Source organism: Phacochoerus africanus, chromosome 15 (assembly GCF_016906955.1).
Source record: "Phacochoerus africanus isolate WHEZ1 chromosome 15, ROS_Pafr_v1, whole genome shotgun sequence".
Classification (NCBI taxonomy): domain Eukaryota; kingdom Metazoa; phylum Chordata; class Mammalia; order Artiodactyla; family Suidae; genus Phacochoerus; species Phacochoerus africanus.
This window is the reverse complement of record NC_062558.1, coordinates 662764-673227: the sequence shown is the minus strand read 5'-3', so window position 1 is coordinate 673227 and position 10464 is coordinate 662764. Positions and strand designations below refer to the sequence as shown.

The window sequence follows — 10464 nt, the reverse complement described above, 5'->3', positions numbered from 1 at the left end:
TTTTTTTTTTTTTAATGTTTATTAGAGAAATAATGGGCTGCGTATTTTTTTTTACTGCTAGATCCTTCTCTGTCCCTTTTCTAAACCAAAAGGACATTTATTCTTTGACATAATAGACATGATGTTATCACCTCTAACAAACCCAATTGTCGTTCTTTAATATCATCTAATGCCTAGTGCATATTCAGGCTTCTGATTATCTCTAAAATACCTGACTACATTTGGCTTTTAACATCTATATCCATATACAACTCAACAGCAAAAAAGCCAACAACCCAATTGAAAAATGGGCAAAAGACCTGAATAGACATTTCACCAAAGAAGATATACAGATGGCCAACAAGCACGTGAAAAAATGCTCTGATTATTAGAGAAATGCAAATCAAAACTACCACAAGATACCACCTCACACCAGTCAGAATGGCCATCATTAATAAGTCCACAAATAACAAATGCTGGAGAGGGTGTGGAGAAAAGGGAACCCTCCTGCACTGTTGGTGGGAATGTAAATTGGTACAACCACTATGGAAAACAGTATGGAGGTACCTCAGAAAATTATACATACAACTACCATATGACCCAGCAATCCCACTCTTGGGCATATATCTGGACAAAACTTTCCTGGAAAAAGACACATGCACCCACATGGTCATTGCAGCACTAGTCACCATAGCCAAGATATGGAAACAACCTTAATGTCCATCAACAGATGATTGGATTAAGAAGAGGTGGTATATATACACAATGGAACACTACTCAGCCATAAAAAAGAACAAAATAATGCCATTTGCAGCAACGTGAATGGAAGGAACTAGAGACTCTCATACTAAGTGAAGTAAGTCGGAAAGAGAAAGACAAATACCATATGATATCACTTATATCTGGAATCTAATATATGGCACAAATGAACCTTTCCACAGAAGAGAAACTCATGGACTTGGACAGCAGACTTATGGTTGCCAAGGGGGAAGGGAAGGGGGAGGGAGTGGGATGGACTGGAAATTTGGGGTTAATAGATGCAAACTATTGCCTTTGGAATGGATAAGCAATGGGATCCTTCTGTGTAGCACTGGGAAATATGTCTGATCACTTGTGATGGAGCAGGATAATGTGAAAAAAAAGAATGTATACATGTATGCGCAGTAGAAAATTGACAGAACACTGGAAACCAGCTATAATGGAAAAAATAAAAATCACTATAAAAAATTAAAAAAAAAAATCCAGATCCAGGAGTTCCTGTTGTGGCTCATCAGGTTAAGAACCTGATTAGTATCCATGAGGATGTGGGTTCAATCCCTGGCTTTGCTTCAGTGGGTTAAGGATCCTGTGTTGCTGTGAGCTATGCTGTAGGTCACAGAGGCGGCTTGGATCTGGCATTGCTGTGCTGTGGCACAGGCCGGCAGCTGCAGCTCTAATTTGACCCCTAGCCCAGGAACTTCCATATGCCACAGGTGTAGCCCTAAAAAGTAAATAAATAATGATAAAATCCAGATCCAAACAAGATTGCATTAGGTTGTTAGGTCCCTGAATCCTCTTGTAGCTTAAAACATCTCCCATCTCTATTTATTTATCCACTTATTTATTTTTGTTTGAAGGAAACATGTCATTTGTCTTATGGAATATCCTACGAGTTCAGATTTTTAAGTCTTCACGCTTCTGCATTAACAACTATGTGACAAATGTTTCTGTGAAGCTGTAGTTGAGCTTTAAAGCCCTCTGCGAGGTATAGGTAGTGACCCCACCCTGATCACGGCTTCCAGGAGACTCTTCTAGTTCCTAATGGCACCGTGACCAGCATCGTTGCTCCATCAAGCAAAAGCTAAGATTGGACAGAAGTTGGGAGACTGAGACACTAGCAGATGTGCCTGGTACATATTAGGTGCTTAATCTTATTTGATACTTGAATAAAAAAGTGAAACAAAAGGACCTATCACCTGTTCCCTCAGGGTCCCCAGCAGTGACACTGCACCCACAGTGGACTTAGAACCTCAGATACTTTCTCCTGGACCCCCCTGCAAACAGGACCAGGTCTGACACCTAGAGCCCCATCTAGGTAGAGACTTAGCCAGTGAAGCTCAGAGGAGAGGCTATCTTTCTGGTTTATTCCAGCTCTCTTGTGTTCCTGAGATGGCCTGCCTGATTAAAAAAAAAAAAAATGAGTGAAGGAACAGGAATTCTCATTCCAAGCTCCTGTTGGTGAGAATGCAAATTGGAAGAAGGCTTGGTGGTTTCTTACAAAAACCAAGGTCCTCTTATCACATGATCCAGCAATCGTCCTCCTTAGTATTTACCCGAAGTAGCTGAAAATGTATACCCACACAGAAATTTGCACATGGATATTTATAGCACCTTTGTTCATAAATGTCAAAACTTTGAAGCAACCATGACGTGCTTCAGTAGGTGCATGGATAAATAAGCTGTGATACGTTCCCACAATGGAACACTATTCAGTGCTAAAAAGAAATGAGCTCTCAAGCCATGAAGAAACATGGAAGAAGGTTAAATGGTCATTATTACGTGAAAGAAGCCAATCTTCAGAGGCTACATACTGTGTGATTTCCAACTTATGACATTCTGGAAAAGGCAAAACCATAGGGGTGATCAAAAGTGAGGGAATGCCAGGGGCTAGGGCTGGGGGACCATGAATAGGTGAAAATATTCTGTATGATACTAAAGTGATGAATATATGTCATTGTGCATTTGGCCAATCCCATGCAACATACAACATCAAGAGTGAACTGTAATGTGAACTATGGCGTCTGGGTGACAATGATGCATCAAGGTGAGTTCATGGGTGCCACTCTGGTGGAGGATGTTGATAGCTGAGAGGCTGTGCTTGTGTAGGGCAGGGGATGGTGTGACATTGCTGTACCTCCCCCTCAGTTTTGCTGTGAACCTAAAACTGATCTAAAATGAAGTCTGTTTTTTCAAAGGATTGAAAAAGATGCCTGGGAACAGGAAGTCCTTTGTCTGTCCCAGCTTCCTTTGGTGGAAACAAGAGAGAAGTTGGGGCTGGTGAGTGTCTGCAGGGCTTCAGCTGCTGGGGCGGGGCTCAAGGATGACACGTGTCTGCGTCAAGGGCAGGGAGGGGCTGCTCCTTTCTCTGCACGGGCAGATCCATAAGGGTTCTCAGAGCTTTTCTTTTTTTCTTTATGCAGCATTTCTGCATTTGATGTTTATTTCACAACAGTGTCATTTCTCAGGTTTCTGTGAACAGAAACAAATGAGTAGAGACGAAAATGTCTTTAGATCTTCAGAAGACAGCCATCCTATAAACCCAGCTCATTATTCCTAATAAAACGATTCAGGATAGCCATCTCCTATTCGCCCACTTCATTAAATAAAAGATAATCTTCACTATTTCCCTCGCTGACTCTCCCCCACACCTCTCCCCTCTCACCTGCTCCACAAATAATAAACATCTGGTTTTGTTTAATTATGGGGCATAAAGTTTATATTTGTTCCCACAGGGTTCAGAGACTGCCCTCTTTTAAAACAACTTTGTAGCTGCCCAGATACAGATAAAGGAGGATTGGAACCTACAACCTCACTTTCCCTTTTCCTTAGGTTTTAGCACCAGGGCTCTCTCAATTCTGTAATTGCACAACTTTCCAATATTGGGTTTTTTTTTCCCCAATGCCAAGTTTTCTCAAGGAAACTGCCTTAGATCTTTAATTACTAGCACTTTGCAACTTTTTAACCTATGGGGTTATTTCTCATATTTGGCTGGCTATGGGGCAATTTCTAATATTTCAGGTTATGTTATGGGAGATGAATTGCTGCAGCCTCGAAAACTGTGGCCATGAGATCTGGGGTCCACGTAGGGGCTTAGTGACACTAGCAGTTGTTAAGTCCTGCCTCTGCATTGATGCTGCCCTCTGGCTCAACACCTATGGGCTCTGGGAGAGCCATGTTCTCTTTTGGTTGCAGAGGAGTGAGTGGCAGCCGAGGTAGCTTTTAGCAGAGGGGGTAATTTTTGAGAGTGTTAGATTTTGCTGCAGGGTTTACTTCCAAACTGACAGGCAGAGAGAGCCCAGGCGTGTGGGATGTGCTTTCTGGGTAGACCAGTTTCCTAGGTAAAATGTGCAGAAGAGCAGCTTCCTTTTGAACTTTGCTGGTGGAATTGGCCAATGTTAGGGGTGGGTGGAGTCTGAGGCTATCCTACATATTTCTCTGCCAAGATTCTGGAGGTTGAGAGTGTGTGAGAGCCTCCCTCAGTCCAGACTGTTGCTCCAGCCTACCGCTGGGTCACACTCGAAAACTGGGCTCTTTGGATCACGACAAGGGAAAGGAGCTGTAGGTTCTGGGGTCAGTCTGACATGCTTACAACATACCCTCAGTTTTATCAACAACCCCCAACAGAAGCACTTCCACTTCTGGAAGTTCTTTGAATCTTGATAAGCCACAAACCTCCCATTTCCTCTGCATCCTTATGACATCTCATATGAGCTTCTGAAAAAAATGGTTCTTCTGAAACTGTAGACTTAAACATGGCATCTTTGTTCTCACTGTTTCTTCTTCACTTATGTTAACGTGACAACACTGGCAATGATCTCAAGGATTCAAGGCCAAGTTGGTTTGGTGGCCCAACGACTCCTCGTAACCTCATATTCCCATCCCCTTTTTGCTTTGTAAAGTGAAACAATGTTTTTACCTTGAAAGGGACCTTTCCACTTGTAACACTACAGTAGGCGAAGAAACACAGGCTGGAGTCCTCCTCTTAAGGACAGATATTCTACATTTGCAATGCCATTTAGTAAAAACACTGTTATTTCTCCATCAAATTATCTTTGAAACTTGGTCCGAATCAGTTATTCATATAGTGTGGCTGTATTTCTGGACTCTGCATTCCATTCAATCGATTTTTAAAATCTCTATTTTCAACAAATTGATTAGTGTAAGTTCGTTATAATCTGGAAATCAGGTAGTGTTAGCTTTCCAAATTCATTCTTATTTTTAAATGTTGTTTTAGCTATTGTAGGTATTTTGAATTTGGTATGAATTTTGGATTCAGTTATCAAAAAAAAAGCCTACTGGAATTTCAACTGAGATTGCATTGTTTGTATAAATCAACTTGTGGAACTGACATCTTTATAATACTGAGTTTTTTAGCCCATGAACACAGTATATGTCATCATTTACTTAGGTCTTCTTTAATTTTTCTCAACAATATTTTGTAGTTTTCAATGAAAAGTTCTTCCCTTTTTTCTTTTCTTTTTTAATTTTTTTTTTTTATTTTTAGAGCCGCACTCGCAGCATATGGAGGTTCCCAGACTAGGGTTCGAATCAGAACTGTAACCACTGGCCTACACAGCCACAGCAACACCAGATCTGAGCCTTGTCTGACACCTACACCACAGCTCAAGGCAACGCCGGATCTTTAACCCACTGAGTGAGGCCAGAGATTAAACCTGCATCCTCAAGGATGCCAGTCAGATTCATTTCCAAGCTGAGCCACGACTGGGAACTCCAGTTCTTCACTTTTTGTCAGATGAATTCCTAAGTATCTCATGTACTTGTGCTAATGTCAATGGTATTATTTACTTTTCAATTTCCAATTGTTTGCTTTGAGTACATAGAAATACCATTGACTTCTATATACTGATCTTGTATTCTGGAAAATTGCTAGACTCACTCGCTTGTGCTAGTAGCTTTTTCGTGAATTCCATTCTATTTCTCTATAAATAATCATGTCATGTGCAAATAATAAAGGAAAGAGGGAGTTCCCGTCGTGGCAGCAGTGGTTAACGAATCCGACTAGGAACCATGAGGTTGCGGGTTCAGGTCCCTGCCCTTGCTCAGTGGGTTAATGATCCAGCGCTTTGCCCCTGAGCTGTGGTGTAGGTTGCAGATGCGGCTCGGATCCTGCGTTGCTGTGGCTCTGGCAGTAGGCCGGTGGCTACAGCTCCGATTCGACCCCTAGCCTGGGAACCTCCATATGCCGCGGGAGTGGCCCAAAGAAATAGCAAAAAGACAAAAAAAAAAAAAAAAAGGACTTTTTCCTTTGTAACACGAATACCTTTAATTTCTTTCTTCTCCTTCTCCTTTTTTTTTTGTCTTTTGTTGTTGTTGTTGTTGCTATTTCTTGGGCCGCTCCCGCGGCATATGGAGGTTCCCAGGCTAGGGGTCGAATTGGAGCCTAGCCACCGGCCTACGCCAGAGCCACAGCAACGCGGGATCCGAGCCGCGTCTGCAACCTACACCACAGCTCACGGCAACGCCCGGATCGTTAACCCACTGAGCAAGGGCAGGGACCGAACCTGCAACCTCATGGTTCCTAGTCGGAATTCGTGAACCACTGCGCCACGACGGGAACTCCTCCTTCTTCTTTTTAGCTGCTGCAAAAAGCTTTATTGTTTCCATTTCATCCAAGACTTGGGAGAGGTTAAAAGGGTGCCTTGTGGCTCCAGAGAGTGCCTTCTGGCAGAAGCCCAGGCACCAGAGGGGCTCTTCAAAGGCCACCGGGCTCCAGAGGCTCCTAGTCGTGCTTGAGGGTGAGCCTTTCAAAGAGGTACTTGCCCAGCCCAGCCTGGGGACCAGACAGCCTGTGGAGGTTGGTCAGGTGGCTGCCCATCTTCTTGATGAGCTTCGCCTTCTCATCCAAGAAGTGGCTTTCCAGGAAGTCACAGAGATGGGGGTCTTCGAGGGCAGAACCCAAGGCATGCAGATCCAGAAGGGCCTGCTTCAGGTTCTCCTCCAAGAGAATGGCAGCTTCCATAGCATCCTGGGTTCTACCCCACTCATCTTGAGATGGCTTCTGCACATCCTGGAAGAGGGTGCAGTCACCATGCTGGTTTTGCATTTTCAAGAGACGCGCTATACCCTCGTGCTTCTCCTCGGCCAGTTCTTGGGGAAAGTGGCTTACCCCTCCAGAGCCACATTGTCGCGGTGAAATAGAAGCCCAGAGAGAGGCAGGTGTAGGAGCCCCACAGATGCATGTGGATCAGGCAGTTGACGCCAGGCCTCCACCTGGAATAATTCTGACAAATCTGGGAGTTCATGGTTGATTGGTAATAAGGTGTTAAGCTCAAAAAGTGGTGTTGGCAGGTCCTGGAAACCGAGGATGGCTGAGTGACTGATTCCAAAGGTTGCAACTGGAAAAAAGTTTGGAGGGTAGTAGGAGGCTGGAGAGAGGGGTGTCCCCGTCCCCGGGGTCTGCTCCATCCTAACACTGCTGAAGCAAGAGACAGATCCATGCGCCCACCAAGCGCTCTGCCACCTTCAGTTTCTTTTTCTTGCTTGATTGTGCTGTACTTCCAGTACAATGTTCACTAAAAACATGTTTCCGATCTCAGGAGGAAAGCATTCTGCTTTTACTATTAAGTATGAGTCATCTGTGGATATTTGGTAGATGCCTTTCTAGTCTTTGTTTGATGAGGGCTTTTATCTCAAGGAGATGTTGGATTTTATTAAATGTGCTTTCTGTGTCTGTTGAGGTGATGACATGATTAGTCTTTCTCGATTTGTTAATATGATGAATTACATTGATTAATTATCAATGTTAAACCAATCTTGCCTTCTTGCGATAAACTCCACTTGATTATGATATCTTTTGCTTTTGATACATTCTCAGATTACCTAAAATATTGTTGAGAATTTTTGCGCTTATATCCACAAGGAATAGTTATAGGTACTATTGTTTCTTTAATATCTTTTCTGGGTTTTGGATCAGGGTATGCTGGCCTCAAAATGAACTCAGAAGGATTTCTTCCTTTTTAATTCCATGGAAGATTTTTTGTAGAATTGTATTTCTTTCTTAAATATTTTGTAAAATTACCATCGAAGCTACAAGGGAGTAGAATTTTTCTGTGTGTTTGTGAAAATACTTTTAATTACAAATTAAATTTCTTTAATTTAGGGTTATTTGGGCTATTTCTTCTTGCAGGAACCTTAGAAGTTTGTGTCTTTCAAAAACTTTGTCCATATCATCTAAGTTCTCAAATTAATTAATTTGAATAAAATTGTTCAAAACAAACAAAAAGTTATAGCTAATAAAACTAACAAAGAATATAAAACTAAAGCATTAGTCATTTCATAATGACAGAGGGGTCAGTTCATCAAGAGGTTATAAATATCACTTAATAAGAGAAAATAAAAAGTATTTATACAAAAACTGATATAACTACACAGAGAAATATATAAATTCCAAGTTATGGTTAGAGAATTCAGGAGCCCTCTCTCAATAATTGATAGAGCAGGTAGACAAAAACTCAGTAAGAATATAAAATATTTGAACAACACTGTCACCTAACTTGATCTAATTGAAATTTATGGAACATCCCCTCCACCCCAAAATTAGCATAATATACATTATTTTCAAGTGTACACATAATGTTTATGAAGAAAAGTCAAATTTGGGGCCATGAAACAAGTCTCAAGAAATGTACCATGTTCCAAGCCATACAAATTTCATATTCTACTCACAGCGGAATTAAATTTAAAATCATCAACAGAAAAATCTCTGGAAAACCCTCCAAACACATGCAAATCAAAATCACATTTCTGAGTAAGCCATGAGCCGAAGAGAATCAAATTAGACAATATTTTGCGCTGAATGAAAATGAAAACATAACAAATCAAAATTTGTCGGGGTCACTAGGGCACTTAGGGAGATCCATATGACACTAAAAATCGCTATTAGAAAACAAGACCTCAAGTTTAAAATTGCAGCTCCTACATTAAAAGTATAGAAAGTGAAGAGCATGCCTAAATTTCAAAGTGAGTGGAAAAAAGTGTAAATAAATGTCAGAGTGTAAATTAGTAAAACAAAGTAGAAAAACAATAGAAAAAATCAACAACATAAAAATGGTTTCTTTAAGATCAATAAAACAGATAGACAAGAGGCACGATTGATCAAAAAAAACCAGAAGTCACAAATTACCAAAATCAGAAGAAAAAAGGTGACATCACCTCAGAATCAAAATAATAATGACTATAACAACATTACAAAGCTATTAATAATCCTTATAATTGAAATTCTAACATTATTTGGAATTCAATAAAAATATCACTAGGAGTTTTTTTTTTTTTTTTAAATTAGACAGAATTCTTATGGAAAAAGTAAATCAACAAAATAGGCAAAAAACTATGTGAAATAGTTATCAGGGACTAACCTTATTAGAAGTTCAAACAGATTATGATGCCTCAATAATTAAAATGGTATGATATTGGTGCATGAATTTATAGATCAATGCCACAGATTAGAATGTCTAGAGATAGCACTATGGGCCTATGAAAATCCACTAGATTATAGAAATGGCATTTCATAGGTGAATAAAAAGATGGATTATTCAATATATGTTTTTGGACAAACAGGGAGGCATCTGAAAAATATAAAACTCTATCTATACCTCACAGTGTACCCTAAAATTCTAGGTAGATCAAAATTTCAATATCTTTTGTTAAAAATACTAGAAGAGATAATCCAACATATAAGGAACTTGGAAGTTACCACTCTTTTCCTCATACCAAGAAAAAAGCTGAGGGAGTTCCCAAAGTAGCACAGTGGAAATGAATCTGACTAGGAACCATGAGGTTGCGGGTTTGATCCCTGGCCTCGCTCAGTGGGTTAAGGATCAGGCATCACCATGAGTTTTGCTGCAGCCCTAAAAAGACAAAAGACAAAAAAAAAAAAAAAGCCGAAAACTGAAAATCATCATCTTCTTAGATCCACCAGAAAATTGAGGTTACAGCACAAACCACCACCCTGAAAACTGGAGACATAGGAAGCTGCAGAGAGTCATAGCTTACCTGGAGCAGGTCCACTCAGAAACCACCACTGGAATCAGCATCAGACAGGAATTCTTAAAATGTAATTGACTAATTGCAGGAGTCTGTGCAGGGACTACCTTGAGAGATACAAACTCCTGGAGGCTAAATTCCGTGATAGAGGGCTTACTGTTTCCTCATTCTTATCTCTAGGAGTCTTATCAGGTTCTGAGGATGAAGATCAGAGAAAAGTCTTCTCCTGCTTCCAGGGGAAGAAGGGGTGTTGATAAAAAAGTAACCGCTTTTGGAGTTCCATCATAGCTCAGGGGAAACGAATCTGATTAGTGTCCATGAGGACACAGGTTGGATCCCTGGCCTCGCTCCTTGGGTGAAGGATCTGGTGTTGCTGTGGCTGTGGTATAGGCCAGTGGCTATAGCTCCGACTGGACCCCTTGCCAGGGAACAGCCATATGCCATGGATGCGGCCCTAAAAAAAAAAAAAAATAGTAACCATTTTGAAATATGCCCAGAGCATTCTTTTCTTAACAAAACCTGCCCTCAAAGGAAAGTATTATCAGCAGAGATTAACCAACTTGGGTTTTTCCAGAGCCTAATAACCCAGGGAAATACCCAACTTCAGTTCCCTCTAGCCTTTCACGTGGGAGAAGGGAAATACCAACCCATGTATCCTCTAGCCGTCTTGACTCACCTAAATGGGACAAGAATCAGAGAGGCACTTGTGAAGGTCCTGGTCCA

General features: G+C 41.1%; 1 pseudogene; it reads right to left on the bottom strand.

The window, feature by feature from the left end:
• Positions 1-6478: 6478 nt before the first annotated feature.
• On the bottom strand, positions 6479-7001 carry LOC125116484 (ferritin light chain-like; annotated as a pseudogene).
• Between the last annotated feature and the right edge of the window lie 3463 nt (positions 7002-10464).